The sequence below is a fragment of the Daphnia pulicaria genome, chromosome 8, assembly GCF_021234035.1.
Source record: "Daphnia pulicaria isolate SC F1-1A chromosome 8, SC_F0-13Bv2, whole genome shotgun sequence".
NCBI lineage: Eukaryota > Metazoa > Arthropoda > Branchiopoda > Diplostraca > Daphniidae > Daphnia > Daphnia pulicaria.
Window position 1 is genome coordinate 7,245,821 of NC_060920.1, and position 16,761 is coordinate 7,262,581.

Below are 16,761 nucleotides of genomic sequence, written 5' to 3' on the forward strand. Positions count from 1 at the left end.
ATGGATATCGTCGATGCTCCGGGTAAGATTGATAAGTTGGGAATAAAAAAAAAGAATCTTGCTACACATAGCACCGTCATAATAATAAAGTTCATCATGAGTGCGTTGGATCGAAGCCGAAAAATCGTTAGGAATAAAAAAAGATTAATTCTGATCCAACCGGTTCTCTTTTTTCCCATCCGTGAGAGGCACAATCAAGCGTGACGCTGACTCAGTCGTACTACATCACCCGAGTCGTTGTGGCCGTTAAAACCGTTCCGCCAGAAGATCTCTACCAGTTCATCCCCAGCAAGAAGCTAACGGACATCAGCACCAATATGCAGGAGGCCGGCTCCGAGCACAACGTTCGACTCTTGCACGGCGATCTGGAATTCAGCGAAAACGACGAGTAGCCCTACTCGGATAAGGAGGACGACGGCCATCGCAACGAGAAGCGCGTTCCGGCTCCGCACGACTATCCGAACCGATTCGGATCCGTTCGGATCTGTCCAGCATCGGCCAGGAATTCGCCTGTCCTCGGTGGACCGGCCGTCGGCGCAAGTTGATTTGGAGCCCAGTTTGGTTGATCCAGCTGGCGAGTTGACGACCAGGGCCGGCACTCCGCCTCTGCCCAACAGCTTCCAGCAGCTGGAACCCTCCATCAATGTGCCACAGCCATTCCCCGCCGGCCAAGAGACGCCCATGCTGTCCTTGTTCCGCCTACGTGAATCCGTACGCAGCGGTCGGCCTGCCGTTCGGCTATCCCCGGCTATCCCGGTCTGCCAGGCTACGGAGGCGCCAACGGCGGTGGGCAATCTTAGGTGATAACCGCAAGCAAACCAGTGGTGCGGACGCAGGACGTCATCCGGACGGAAACGGTGCCCATCTGGAACGGAGTGACGACGATTAACAGCACCATTACGCGGATGAAAGGGACGACGGTGGTGACGGAAACCGAGTACGGGACGCAGACGATCGCAGCGCCACTGAACCCGCTCTTCCCCGGCCAGCAGTACGCGATCGTGAGCAGTCCGGTCGTGACGGAAGTGACCACCACCAGCACCGCGCTCCGCATTTACCCGCCTTTTACACTGCGGCGGCGGATTTGTATTTCCCCCCGATTGTTTTCCCCCCTTTTTTGTTCATTATCGCATGAGATGTTGAGTAGTGTCAGCGGCGACGTCGATCGATGCCAGCCCGGCTTTGATTTTGCACGTTTGTAATGCGAGAAAGAAGTAGAAGAACAATCCGACGTCCGTCCGTTATTCGTTTGACATAAATTTCACCCGTCGCTGGCATATATGGTCAGCGCATTGGCCAGCACTCTATAATACATACTACTCTCGGCAATCAGGATATAAGGAGAGAGGTATTCACCCACCTGATTATGTCAAGTAATTCCAATTAGACGTCAGTCTGAGTAGAAGTAGAAGATAGAAGGGCGTGGCTTTTAGATTGGACTTGATGAGATTTCAGCAATGTCTAATTGTCTATCCACCCGCAGCTTGGATGATGGCGATAGAATAACGATGTCATCCGCACTGTTGACATCTAATCCGCACTACAACTCGCAGATGCCCAGCACAGCAGACACAAAAGACAAGCCAAAAAAAGGAGCGACGCGAGTTGATTAGTAGACGCGCGCTGTTACATCAATCAACTCGGCAGCGCAAGCAGAGCACAGCGATATGAATATCGTCGTCGTCGCAGATATTTTTCGTTCTGAGCTGCTGCCGGCGGAAGAGAACCTCGACGTCGTCCCCCACCAACGTGCGGATGTCTCGACTCTATCGCAAAGATGAAGACGCGCGCGGATACCATAAGACACCGCACCCGATATGTGAGACGATTCCACTGGCTGGGGTGGCTATATAAAAAGAGCAACGCCCATTCATCGATCGGTTGTGCAGCGCAGCGCTCACGCGGGAGTCATTTAAAAAAAATTTTTTTTTTTATTAGATTTTGATTGGTCTTTTTTTTTTATTATTTTTTTGTGACCTTCTGGATTCTGAGAGAGGGGAGAAAAAAAAGAAATGGGGCTCAACACCTTTTGTGCTGTGTGGAAATTCGTTTCCGATTGAGAGCGCGAAATTTGAATCTGGTCGTATGGTATATGGAGTCGCCCTATTGTTTCCCAGACAATGACGATGCGGGGGTAGACCCTACCCACCCACACATATCCAGGGACCAGGCACACACAATGATCGCCATTCAGACGAATTGCGTGAGATTCTCATTTTCGTTCAAATCTTTTTTTTTTTTATTTCTACCCTCCGGCTTCTCATATTGGGATCCTTTGTATTTATATATATACGTCTCTCCATATACCCGCGTGATGGCTCTTTTTTTTTCTTCTTCCGGATGGAAAGACGGACGCCAATGTCAAGTCATCAAGAGATTTTTTTTCTTTTCTTTTTTCCCGCGCAGCATCAAATCAAAAAAATAGTAAAAGAACAAGGAATTCCCGGCACGTGAACATTTTTCTTTTTTTTTTGCTCCGTCGATGGTCAAAGAAGATCAAAGGTCCATTCCGGATTGGGAAATATAAGAAACAAACAATTCGGATGTTGATGTGACGTCATCATCTTCGATTTCGCGGCCGCCAAATAAAAAAGGAAGTGGGCGGAATTTCGTGAGTCCCGATAGAAAAAATAAAACCCCAAGCGCAATATCCTGGCTGCTGCCACTATATTTCGGAATGCTTAAGCGGATCAAGCAAATGATGTGTTAGCCCCTATGATGTGTGTGTGTGTGTGTGCAATGCACGCGTGCCCTTACATGAATTGTGGGTCTCTTAAACAAGATCCGGAACCGGAAGTGCCTCCTGCCAACCCCAATTTTAGAAATCCAAGTACTGATTATCTTGCGTGATTTTTACAAAGAAAAGGACTCGGCGAATTGAAGGAGGACAGACTTGCACCCAAAAAGGTCAATTTGTATTAATTTAATTAATTATAATCCGTTTCTGCCAATCGCCGGCGCAAAGCTGAAAAAGTGCATTCATGCGCGTGATTTAATGTAGCTAATCTCTGAACGTGAAAGAGTCGCTTTATATCCCATCTATAGCTACACAACCTCGAAACTTAATCCAAGCAAACGTAATTGGTTGGTTCAGCGGAGTCGCATACATTATTATTTAAAGGAATATAACAGACATGTGTTAATTGTGTTATCGCCATTTGGACGCTGTAATCAAATATAAGAGGATGTGAAATTCAGAAATGTGAAAAAATTGGGGGGGGGGGGGCGAGAAATTAAAATTTTGACAAAATAAAACCAAAAATAAATAGCTAGAATCTTTTTCTTGACTCTATCTACTGCAATGTAATTTTATCTGCTGCAACATTTCCCGAGATTTAAGCACCGTTTTCTCGTTCAAAAAATTGAACTATTCGATACATTTTTCTGTAGAGCCAAAATTGAGCCGAAAGGTATTATTCTCTCATCGCGCGGTCCCATCTGGGGAATAGACCCAGAAATTTTGGTTATTGTTGAATTCGTCCATTATCGTTTGTCTGATTCTCTCAATTCCCTATAAGGAACGCATCGTAAATTCCAATATTTTTTCTCCTCTCTGGTTGCAAAAACTGAAATACACTTTTCGGCCTGTCGACTTTTCAAAATTAAACGAGCGAGCAGCGCGTCCGTTCATTTCATCTTTCTTCGAGTCTCATAAGGAACTTTACCGATTGGCTCTATCCGATCGCCGAGAGATCAAGTCAAAAAGCTTTTGATGTGTAATTATCGTGTGCCCTACACGGGGCGGCTATAAAACGCAGTCAGTTACGACGCAGTAACGGCGGATAGAGGCCGACGCTATTAAAAAAGATTTAAAAAAAAAAAGAAGAAAACACGAGGCGGCGGCGGCATCAGTGGCGGTTCCTTATCTGACGAGATTCCTACCCAATCACAGTGGAGCCGAAGAGTTGCCGGCCGCCGCAACTTCCTCGAATTACATACCTCGCGCGTGTAAATAAAGCCGTGGCGCACGCACACCCCTCGTTCCGCTGCCACGATCTCTACCGGGAAATGAGTGGGCTGTTGCAGAGGCGTCGACCACGCTATGCGTCAAACAACAACAACAACCATTGGATGCCACTCGATTGACTAATGGCAAATTGTCACGCAAAGAAAAACATAAAAAAACCATCGCCCTCCCCCGAAAAGAACATCATTTGACGTCAACGCACCACGAAATACAAACAATCAAGTCCGCTGGGAAATCCGCGACAAGTCGAAATGACTGATGGAGGAAAAAAATAATACCTTTGGTAAGTCGGGCAGTAATGTAGGTTAAAGCGTCCCTCCTTTGCGCACAGTCTGTATACATGTATTGGTCCTAAAAAGTAAATCAATTGTGTAAACGAAAAAATAAACAGAACTATTCTAAATAACAAAAAAGTCTGTAACAATTAGAAATAGTTGGCGGATAGACGAGCCACGGCAATGAGAGGTTGTCCGAGATGGACTAGAATTCTTTCATTGGGAAACTGGCATCTTCCATCAGCGCTTGCAGCTTGTGTAACGTGATTGTGCACTTTTTCCAATCCATCTGGTGCTTCACTACCAGCAGTTCCAGAGAGGAGGATGAATGGATGGTTGAATGTGATTTTGTCGTAAAAGTCGTTAGTTCAATTTTTAAACCCTTAGGGGCTACTGAAGCAGTCATCCATCATTCCGGATTGGATGTAGATGTGGATTATATAGGCCTACCCAGCCATTTTTTTGAATGGTGGCGATTTTCTTTTGTGGAAGCTCCTTCCAAGAAATAGCCAACATATCTGGCAATCATTAAAAGGCTACCATCACCTTTTTTAAATATAAAAAGAGCAATGAAATTAAGCAATCTAAAGGCTAAATATCTAAGTGGCTTAATACTAATAAATACTGAAGTAAAAGAATAAAAAAATAGTACTTATGACGCTGCCGTCCACCGGATCGTATAAGCGACAAGGGTTCGGCTAATCTTGAGGAAGTAATAGGCATTTGATTTTTAGCTTCAATCGTTTAAAATTCTGTTTAATACGTTCGAGCATATCAGTAACCAATATGTTGCGATTCTCAATTGCGCTCTTTTCAGGTATACGTCATAAATAGGCTATTCCATTTTCTTCGTGGCCCATCTGTCAAATGAAAAATTGTTGCATAAACATTGTGAAAGTAGGCCTAGTTCAAATAAAAGGCAGCAGAAAGTTAAAAAAGCGTAAAAAAGAGAAAATATATGTTTCACCTCGTAGCTATGCAAAACTATTTTATCACCAGATTGGAACGCCAAACGCGAATCTCGCCGTACCTGTCGTAACAGCTCGTCGGCAATTCGCGAGTTTATCCCTTGCTGGGAAATGGTGCGACACATGTCTAGGAGAACAACCAGCAATTTCGGATGTCTTTGCTGAATTCGGGCGATTATCTTGTTCCCGTCGACTAAATCTCTTATCAAATATACTCGGAATTCATTTAAAAAAACAAAGTAGGCCTAGCCTACCGATTATACTGACGAAAGTGACTACTTTCGACCCTAAGGGTGAAGACGAATTATATTTTAAGCTCTTCAAAGACAAATACTTAGGTTACCTCGCCCCTTGCAACGCCCCTCTCTCATCAGACTTTTTTAAGCTCTTGTACAGAGTAGGTCGTAGAAACTAGTTTCGCAAAAAGTTCATTTTCACGACACAGTTTTCTTATTTCCTCAAGTTTAAGTTCGATCAGTGTGATTTCTCTCTTGTGGTTTACGTAGGCCGGGGTATAATGTCTAATCTTGATCCTCGTTTTGACTATCGTTTCGATTACGACTACCCAGAGTTTCCTTATCCTCATTATGGCGAAGATTACGACCAGTATCGAGAGAGATCCCCCTTGAGAAGACCAGACGTTCCAGATCCTTATCATTACGCACGTGGTAGGCCGCAGGTCCAGTTTTATCCCGATCACGCTGATCCTTTTCGCCACAACTGATCCTCGATCCTATCCAACGTTTAACGAGTACGAAGACGAGTGCTACGACGAGTGGGAGGACGAAGAGGAGGACGGACAGGTAGAGACAGGTCGCCAATGGTTACCAAAAAACCCGCCGGGTGCAGATCAGGTAGCGTCGGGGACAAGTAAAGGTAAAGCATTGGTGAAAAAGTCTAATCCGAAAGCTTCGAGAGCTGAGGAGCCTGTACCAAGCACTTCTAGTCAAGCGACTCCCTTGTTAGTAACGGACGGCCAAAGTTTGGGTTCCAAAACGCAGGTCGAGTCAGTCGCAACCGATATCCCTCATTTAGTGTCAAAAGAGATTTGTGAAGAAATTTCATCCTTACTAGTTAACGGGGTATCTACGGAACAGTCATTGCAGACCTCAAAAGAATTTCCCTTGTCATTTGAAGAGCAGGGTTTTTCACTCATGCCACCAAAACTGGACGGCTTTATGAGCCGGCGGGCACGGGAGAAAGGCCTTTTCAAGATTGTTAGTGCGAGAGAAGAGGCGCTGGTAAAGACACAACTTAAAATCATGGACATCGGTCCCCCGCTAATCGATTTATACTCGCGAATAGCGAAGGTGGTCGAAAAATCGCCGGAAGCGGTCCTGGCGGGCCGAGCGATCAAAGCCGTGTTACAACAGTGGGGCCGAGCTTATGCGCATGTTTCCAAGAAGCGACGGGAAGCAGTTATCAGCGTAACTGATCCCAGAGTCGATTACTTGCTTAAAGACGATAGCGTCTTCACAACCGGGAAGGAGGCCCGCGAGCTCCTGTTTACCGGGAATTTCCTGGGGCTTATGCTGAAAGAAGCGAACCAGGACGAGACGTTGGCGAAGCGGGATTTAGCGGTAGCAGCCGCGACCCGCGGGAGGAGGAATCCGTTCCGTTCAACCAGACGGGGGCAGTCAGAGCCGCCCGCCCGTCAGCCCCAATTTTTCGAGTATCAACCGGGCGAGCGTGGCAGAGGACGTGGCCGGAGAGCCTTGTCGGATCATCGGGGACCCCGCAGTCGCGGTGGGGCAAGCAGAAGGTACGAGTTATCTCCCCTTTCTCTCTCTGTATCCTCCTTATGTAATGCAGAGAATGTCAAAGTTGGCGCTAGACTGCGGGATTTTGCAAAGAATTGGGTTATGGTATCGGAGGATCCCTGGGTTTTGAGAACGGTGTCAGAGGGATTAGTCATTAATTTCTCGTCACGACCGACCCAGCAATCACAGCCTTACGAAGTCGCAATGTCAGTTGAAATGCAGACAGTTTGCGATTCCGAGGTTACTAGTCTTTTAAAAAAAGAAGCCATTATGGAAGTGATTGATGGGTCGAAGGGGTTCGTTTGTTCCTTCTTTTGTATTCCGAAAAAAGGGAATGGATTTAGACCGATAGTAAATCTTAAACCACTTAATAAGTTCATTGTTTACGAACATTTTTAAATGGAAAACTTGAAGACGGTGCGATATTTGGTAAGGGAAGGGGACTGGTTCGTCAAACTTGACCTTAAGGACGCATACCTGACGGTCCCGGTACATTGTTCGCAACAAAAATATCTCCATTTTGCATGGAGGGGGCGGATTTACCAGTTCACTTGTATGGCATTTGGTCTCTCCCCTGCGCCGCGCATTTTTACTAAGTTGTTACGGGTGGTGGTTGCCTTTTTAAGAAAAAGGGGCGTACGCTTGGTCGTCTACCTTGACGATTTCCTAATTTTGAACGAAACAAGGGAGGGTGCGCTAGCTGACCTCCAGATTGCCTTGGATTTATAACAGGAGTTGGGTTTCTTGATTAATTGGGAAAAGTCCGTTTTGGAGCCATCCAAAATTATGGACTATTTGGGGATGGTTATAAATTCCGTCGAACTATCGTTCGCCTTCCGGCCTCAAAGGTTCAGGATGTCAAAAGAATGTGTGAAAAAGCTCTGTCTAGCGGGCAGGTTATTTTGCGCGACGTGGCGTCAATTTTAGGGAACTTCACGTGGGCCATCCCTACTATTCCCTTCGCCCAATCGCACTACAGAAGTATGCAGCGATTTTATATAGTTGAATCGCAAAAAGCGCTCGGGAACCTCAATGTACGGTGTTGCCTCTCCCCTGAATCTAGATTGGATTTGGAATGGTGGGTGGCTAATCTAGAGAAAGTCAACGGAAAGGAATTATTTCCGAAGATTCCGGATTTAGAAATTTATTCGGATGCTTCGATGACGGGCTGGGGGGCCATTTGCAACGGAGTTACGACGCGGTGACCATGGACGGGAGATCAGACTTTAATGCACATTAACAGCCTCGAACTCCTCGGCGCCCTGTATGCCCTGCAATCGTTTGTTAAAGATTCACGGGGGCTTTCTGTCAAAATGTACTTGGATAATTCCACAACGGTATGCTATATTAATAAGGGAGGGGGCACGAAGTCGGCGGGGCTGACTAACATAGCCAAAACACTGGCAGATTTTTGTGAGCAGCGACAACTCACAATCATAGCGGTTTATTTGGCGGGTGAGCTTAACATCGAAGCGGATAAAGAGTCACGATCCGACACCGATTCGAGCGACTGGAAGTTAGATCAGGTGGTGTTTGGGAAAATTCGGGACATTTGGCACACCGAGATCGACCTGTTTAGCTCTCTCTGGAATGCCCAGCTTCCAAAATTTGTTTCATGGCGGCCACAACCTGGGTCGACGGCCGTCAACGCCTTTTCAGTCAATTGGGGGGATTTTATGGGCTACGCGTTTCCTCCATTTAATGTAATCCCAAAATGCCTCGAGAAAATTGGGAGGGAATTAGCTAACACCGTTATGGTTTGTCCAGTATGGCCGACGCAGCCTTGGTTTCCAATTCTGCTGGAACTCACATGCGACGTTCCTCTCCTCCTACATCCGTCCTCGACCTTGTTGGTGTCACCCAAAGGCGAGCCACACCCTCTACTGAAAACCGGGGCCTTACAATTAGCCGTTTGGATGTTATCCGGAGACAGTTCCGCCGGAAGGGGTTTTCGGAACCATTGGTCAAGCTTCTTGTGGCCAGCAACCGAACTTCAACACTTTCAACATACGAGTCAGCCTGAAGGGGCTGGAGTCATTGGTGTTTTCAACGGGGTGAAAATCCCTTGTCGGTATCTTTAAACTCAGTGTTGGAGTTTTTAGCGCACTTGTACCAATCAGGCAAAGCTTATAGCACTATTAATATCAATCGGTCGATGCTCTCCAAAACACTCCCGCCTTTTAACGGCAATCCGGTGGGGATTCACCCGCTAGTGAAGAATCTCCTGGACGGGTGCTACAACCTTAACCCCCCAAAACCAAGATATGACTGTACATGGGACCCTAACGCAGTCATTAATTATTTATCGGCACTCGGCGAAAATCGCAGTCTCGCAATCTCGGTGTTAACGCGAAAAACTGTCATGTTGTTGGCTCTGGCTTCTTTGCTGAGAGTTTCGGAACTGGCCTCCATTAATCTGTCGTCAATAATCTTTTCAAATAGCGGGGTTACGTTTACTCTTTTGAAACCCAGAAAGGTGCAGCACAATGGGCCGCTACAATCAATCGTTATTCCGGGTCTTCCGGATTCGGCGTGTTGTCCAGTCGAAGCGATCAGGGTATACGTCGACAGGACGTCAACCCATCGCAACGATACAAATATTAATTCGCTTTTCATTTCATTTATTTCACCGCATGGGAACGTTACGGCGAACACCATAAGCGGATGGATACGTTCAGCCCTAGCCTCATCCGGAATTGATACGTCCCTGTTCAAAGCTCACTCCACAAGAGGAGCGGCGGCCTCTAAGGCACTGGCTTCCGGCATGTCAGTCGATCGTATTCTTAAAGCGGGGCATTGGAGTAGCGCGTCTACATTCGGTAGATTTTACCAGAGAGATGCGATAGCGCCGATGACACCAGCAATATTCAATTCGGGTGCGGAGGGTTCGCGCGACCAACTTTAAAATCACCCTTAGGGTCGAAAGTAGTCACTTTCGTCAGTATAATTGGAAATTACCGGTAATACAGGTAATTATAATTATACTAGAATGAACGAAGTGAGACCCTAAGGGTCTTTATTTCCCCCCCCCCCCCCCCCCACTCCGCCCTACTTCGTTATTCTTGGGTCGCGCTTGTGATTTCATGTCAGTTCATATATTTTTTCTTTTTTAATTTTATTTCATCCAGGCGTGGTGCGAACGACAAGCAAGAGTGATGCCAACCACAATTCTCTGTTACCCTACCAAGCAGTCAAATGTTCTTTCCCTTTGAACTAGTTTGGAGCTTTTTTTTGCCCGGTATCACCGGTTTTTTTGCCCAAACAACACTTTATTTTGGTTCAGTTTATATTTTATTTCCCTTTTCGAAACAGAAAATTTGCCATTTATTATGTTTGACCCACATTGTTCATGAGAAAAAATGATGATGTTTTTTTTCCAAATTGGTTATTCACCCCGGTGTTATTGCAATCGCCAAGTCGGTCCTGAGAAAAAAGTCTGATGAGAGAGGGGCGTTGCAAGGGGTGAGGTAACCTAAGTATTTGTCTTTGAAGAGCTTAAAATATAATTCGTCTACACCCTTAGGGTCTCACTTCGTTTATTCTAGTATAATTATAATTACCTATCGGGATCGCAGAGCGATCCCTCTGGTAATTTCCAATTAATCAATGTCGAATAAGATAAACAGTTTGATCCGTTTTGGAATTTACTCGCGGGTAAAATTAGTTCGCATAATCGGTCGACAGCGTGGAGAATTTCAACTTTGCTGCGATAGGTTACAAATTGGATGTAGACATTAATTGGGTAAACGATGGAAGAACTTTGAACTTTAAAACTTTGAAGTTCCAATATGGAAGTATAAAATCTTGAATTCGACGGAAAACTATGATGTAATCTATAAATTTAAATTTAGTTTCATTTAAATTTTTTTTAGAGAAATCAATGTTTTCTTTAAATGGCCGAATTTAGCGGCGTTTTGCTCATCCTAATGTGCCATCCATGTTAATTAAGCTCCTTCCGGTCATCTATAAGAACGTTATTCTATTACGTCGCACTAGGCTTGGCACGGCACCAATTAGATATCAAGTTGGAGATTTTAACTACAGGACTTCGCCTTAGCCCACCGATCCACACACGCCACTCATAATACCATGAATGGTACGTAATAAACGTATTAAATCACCGCATGTGCCGCATTTCTCATGATGAAAATAGAGTTTGTTTGTAGGTAGGAAAAAAAATTAAATAAAAAAAAAGGTTTATCTGCTCAGTTGTCTTTTAATTTTTATATTTTGATGTTGAATCAAACGCGATATTCTTAAACCCAGTCAAGCTATCCAATATACCAAAGCATATAGTTCAAATCCTTGCAAATGAAAAAAACAACTTTTTCTATTCACATTTGTATGCAGTGGACATATGGCTTCATTGTATTTCACAATTATTAAAAATGGAATTGCTGCGTTTATTTCATGGCTTAATTATACTATTATACGACCAAGAATTTAAAGACTATAAGATCGCGGCCTGTACCTGCTGAGAGAATGCTCAAAAACGATGCTCGTCGATGCCAATAGTTGGAGGGCACAGTGATCGCTTGTTTGTCTGTTATCGTAAATCAAACGCATACAGCTTTTTGGCAGCCCTTTGGGTTCTCACTGTCCTTCTCTTGCAGCCACTACAGATCCTTTTGATTAAAAAACTTTGATTTGTTTCTTAAAGCTGGGAAAAGGCTCAACGACTTTATTTAATTGTTTTTTCATTCTTCTTATTCCAGGATTTGAAATTTTTGGAGAAATAATACAGACGAAACAATTAAAAGACACCTATTTTGACTTTGGGGGATCAAACCTTAAAAAAAAGAAAACAATGGAAGGAGATTCATGGAAAAAGTAAAAGAACAAACATTTGAAATCGAAAAAAAGAATCAACCAAGTGTTGATTGGAAGAATGTATAATAATTAATTTAAAAAAAAATGTTTTTTGGGGCGTGTTAATCAAAAATTTAATGGACTTGGAAAATGTGTGAGACGCGAAACTTGGAACTTCGACCTTAGCAGCAGCTCGTTGCTGGCGGTATGTGAATGAGCCTTCTAATTTCACCGAATTGTAAATTGCTCCTGTTCCAATCTCCACGGCAAGAAACGCGTATTCCTTACAACCTTATATGTATGACTTGTTGACATAAATATGTCTACATATTTATGTACAAGGGTTTTTTATAAATGATCGCATTCCATGATTTGGAGGCCTAGAATTAGTATGGTATTCTAATTTCTATCAAATATGCATTTCAGTGTTTCACTCCTCAACCAGAGTAATGGAGTAGATGGTGGCGCCATCATCTATCATGGTGCATCTACTCTCAAGTCCTCAACGCCTCAAAAAGACTCCGGAGTGCTCCAACATCGGAGTCAGAGCTATAGATGCCTGGTCGGTTCACGGCTCCCGTCATTTTCTCTCCCCGTCTCAGATGATTTCTCTTTTAATTTTTAAGAAGAGACTACCAAAATATATTGATTAAATACTCGTTATCGGCAATTTACTTCAGTATTTAACGGCCATCCATATATAGTATAGGGGACCGTAAATTGTATGTATTTCCCTCTTTCGCCCCGTGGTGGCTCTGTGATCGGGTGCTCGGTTATAGAGCCACCTGCTCATGGGGCCACTGCACCAGGTGGCCCGATGACTGGACCGCCACTGTATCGGACTTCAATCGGGATAGGATGGCAATGAATCTAGAGCTACAACAACAGTTGGTCACAGTTCAAAGTAGTGACAAGTATGTCTTTTAACAACGACGAATGAATGTTATGGACTAATGAAACGACGACGAATGAAAATGGAAGAATGAATGTTGCAAATGAACAAAATTAAACAACAGCAGCCTAAAACGGACTTCAACCAGGACAGGAAATTACAAAATTAAGATTTTTAGCAGAGTTGCAATAACAATTAGTCACAGTTTAAGTGGTGTCAAGTACGTCTACAACAATCTCAATCATTTGTTTGTATTTGAGTACATTTTCAAACTATTTCTAGGGAATTCAAAGAAGCCATAAAAAATAAGGTTGATTCTGTTCAAGTTAATTTTGGAAACAGAGTGGCCACCTAACTCAGAATTGCGCTCGTGAGTCCTGCCACCATAATCTTTATGAATCCCTTGTCACATCCCAGTCACATCATTCAGATGGACAGATAATGTATGTACTAGATCCCATGTGTATGTGATACTTAGAAATATTTAACTCAATACCCAATAAATTAAAAATCCACTAAAGTGTTCAACGCTGATCTATTTTAAGAAAAGAAGAAGTCAAACCAAGTAGCCAGAATATACACAGTAAAAAACTTAAACCATCTGTCAAATTAAAACTTGAATATATATATATTTTTTATTATCAAGTACTTCTGTACTTTGGATAATGTCATCAACTTAGTGGTCACTGGGGGATAATGTGAAGATTGAAACCTTATGTGTCAAATACAGCGGTGAGTACAACCTTTGGGAAAATCATGAAGGTGTACTAGTTGTTCTCAAAAGGTTGATCGTAGTGGACTGTTGTGAAAGGTGCCAAGAAAACTTGACAGAAGATAAGAAATTTATATGTGGGGTGAATCTTTTTACAGGCTTAAGAAAAGTCACTAAAAGCTCCAACCAGCTATTCACCAGCTTACCCTAATTTGTAATCAAACCTTTTTTTTTTTAAATAACAAGAATTAAGACCAGAGATTTTATATTTCTGCATCGTTTGGCATTTTAAACATTGCTGGGTTGATATAATTTTAAATCGATGTAGTTTACGAGTTGGAGCAAAAAGTGCAGACAACCTCCGCACAAGCTGCAAACATCAGACATTAGAACGCTGGTGAAAATCCTGTCAATTTTTAAACGTCTCTCAAAACTCCGAAATCTTGAATCTCTTTGAAGGGGGCATGGCAACTAACGGCTCAATAGCTTCACTTGGACCAGCACTTGTTGATGGCTCTCTATTTCGGGAGAAAAAAAATTATTTTATCGATTGAAATTCATAGAAAATAAGTATTTTAATTACCCGGGAGCTTTCTTCTTCTTTTTCATAAGCGGCGATTTAGGATTTATCATTCGCCCTTCGAGTTCGACATGTTTTTGTTGATAGTGACGGAAACAATCGAAAGTTGTCCTTCCGCTATTCATATTAATTGCCACTTGCTTCCAATCCACCCCTTTCTCGTTTTGGCTGACCAATACCTATTTTAAAAGTTACATTCTATTGATCTCACAGCCAAATCAAGATGACTACTAAATATTTACCTCTAGCAAATCATCTTCTGCTTTTGTCCACGTGCTGATATTCACCCCAGGGCGAAGATATTGTTCGTAGTGAAGTCTTAATTGATCTGGAGTTCGTGATCTTCCAAACTGTGGTATGGAAAAACTTATAAATAGAAGCCAAGGAATGTACTCAAAAACTAATTTTCAAACCATACATTCAGAATCGATATCTTATCCTTTTTGTAATCAAACCTTTTTTTGTAAATAACGGGAATTTAGATTCAAGACTTTGTATTTCTCCATCTTTTGGCATTTCAAACATGGCTGGATTACTATGAATTTAATCCTTGAGGGTAGTACTTGTACTACCAGAAGGCATTAAAGTAAATGTGGGTGTGTGTGTACTGTGTGTAGGAGGGGGGTGTGGGGGAGTGTACGGTGTTCTGAGCAAGGCTTCCAGAACCCTTATTCAGAATCAGAATATATTTATAGAAAACTAAACTACTGCATCAATTTTCTTCAAAATTTTTGTGTAAACTTACAGTAATTTATCTCAGCGGATAGGTAAGTTTCAATTTATTTGGTAATACTAAATTTTATTTATTTTTATGCGGATTTAGTCATTAGCTTTTTGTGACTTGGTGGACTGTTGTGAAAGGTGCCAAGAAAACTTGACAGAAGATAGGAAAATTTATACGTGGGGGGAATCTCTTTACAGTCTTGAGAAAAGTCATTAATAGCTCCAACCAGCTATTCACCAGCTTACCCTAATTTGTAATCAAACCTTTTTTTGTAAATAACGGGAATTTAGATTCGAGACTTTGTATTTCTCCATCTTTTGGCATTTCAAACATGGCTGGATTACTATGAATTTAATCCTTGAGGGTAGTACTTGTACTACCAGAAGGCATTAAAGTAAATGCGGGTGTGTGTGTACTGTGTGTAGGAGGGGGGTGTGGGGGAGTGTACGGTGTTCTGAGCAAGGCTTCCAGAACCCTTATTCAGAATCAGAATATATTTATAGAAAACTAAACAACTGCATCAATTTTCTTCAAAATTTTTGTGTAAACTTACAGTAATTTATCTCAGCGGATAGGTAAGTTTCAATTTATTTGGTAATACTAAATTTTATTTATTTTTATGCGGATTTAGTCATTAGCTTTTTGTGACTTAGGACAACCACAAAATCCATTAGGTTGTCTGTTGACAGTCTGTTGATGTCTTGTGAAATCATGACCGATAATACCCGAGGGCGAACCTGGAAGGGTCTTGTTAGACATAGTTTACGACTTATGCTGATTTTTTCAAATCGTTTGCAAAAAGTGCGGACAACCTCTGCACAAGCTTTAGCTGCTAACATCAGACATAAGAACACCGGTGTCCTTTCATAAACACAAACATTTCGAGATCAATTCAAAGGAAATTTTCGATACAGAAAACTCAAAACAAACATCTGTTCAGTTTTTTTTTAAATTAGGAGTAAATCCTGTCAATTTTTAAAAATCTGTCAGAATTTCAGAATTTTTCTTGAATTTATTTGAAGGTGGCGTGGCAGCTACAGACACTATTGCTTTATTTGGACCAGCAGCCGCCTCCGATGTTTCTTTTAACATGCTTTGATCCTACGAAAAGAGATTACAGGATGTGGTCAAGCAGTAAGTTGCGCTTTTAACTTACATTTAGATCAGCAATGTTATCATTGGAATTTACAAATTGCGTAAGTAAGCCTTCCAGTTTAGCATAATCCTCATGAGCCAAAAAAATGCTGCGATCCGAGTTCATCAAATTTCTGTGGTGCTTGCCTACAAAAAATGTTCACGATAAATAATCATGGGCATTACGCGAAAAGATAGAAAAGCCACACGTACCCGCAAACCTGGCGTTTTGTTCTGCCAGGAAAATTCTTTCTAATCTCCTCCCATTGTATATCGTTTATGTTTGGGGTTTTGCAACTGTCAACCAGGCTGATTAATAGTTTGTTTTCTTGATCAGTCCATTTTAATTGTTGGCCCTCGACGTTCTTCTGTTGAAAGCGCCGGAAACAAGAAAATGTTGTTCGTCCGTTTTGCATATTTAATGCAACTTCTTGCCAATCTACTCCCTTATCGTATTTGCTTACCAAATCCTTGATTAAAAATTTTATTTTTGTTAACTCACAGCCAAATTAAAATAACTACTAAGCATTTACTTGTAAGACTGTGTCTTCCTTTTTTGTCCATGGGGAGTTATTGACTCCGGGACGTAGATAGCCTACTGCTCCCAGTGTAGTCTCAACTGATCAGGAGTTCGTGTTCTTTTAAACTGTGGTAAGTTAACTCTAACAGTTAAAAACCAAGGAATGTAATTGAACAAATTTTCAAACCATACCTTGAGAACAGAGATCTTTTCCCAATCAATGGCTGATGTGGGCACATGAAAGAGAATTTGCTCATTAAGCAAATGGACGAAAGAAATTTTATTCTGAATAGAAATCTTCTTACTTTGGAATTCCTTCTTTCTCTCTTCAGTAGTGGAGTCCACAGGCTGCTTCTCTAGTTTGTCTTTCACATTACACAATAGAGAAGTAGACTCCATATTGATACCTTGTTCTTTTAA

The 16,761-nt window shown here is 42.5% G+C and overlaps 1 long non-coding RNA gene and 1 pseudogene across 1 annotated transcript; one reads left to right on the forward strand and one right to left on the reverse strand.

Annotated features, from left to right (window-relative positions):
- Nucleotides 1-1,754, forward strand: LOC124311914 (annotated as a pseudogene).
- Nucleotides 1,755-12,660: 10,906 nt separating this feature from the next.
- Nucleotides 12,661-14,329, reverse strand: LOC124352571. The gene is made up of 3 exons (XR_006921499.1): nucleotides 14,206-14,329; nucleotides 13,967-14,142; nucleotides 12,661-13,901 (listed from the first exon to the last, which is right to left on the reverse strand). It is a non-coding gene; the product is annotated as an uncharacterized LOC124352571 (long non-coding RNA).
- Between the last annotated feature and the right edge of the window lie 2,432 nt (nucleotides 14,330-16,761).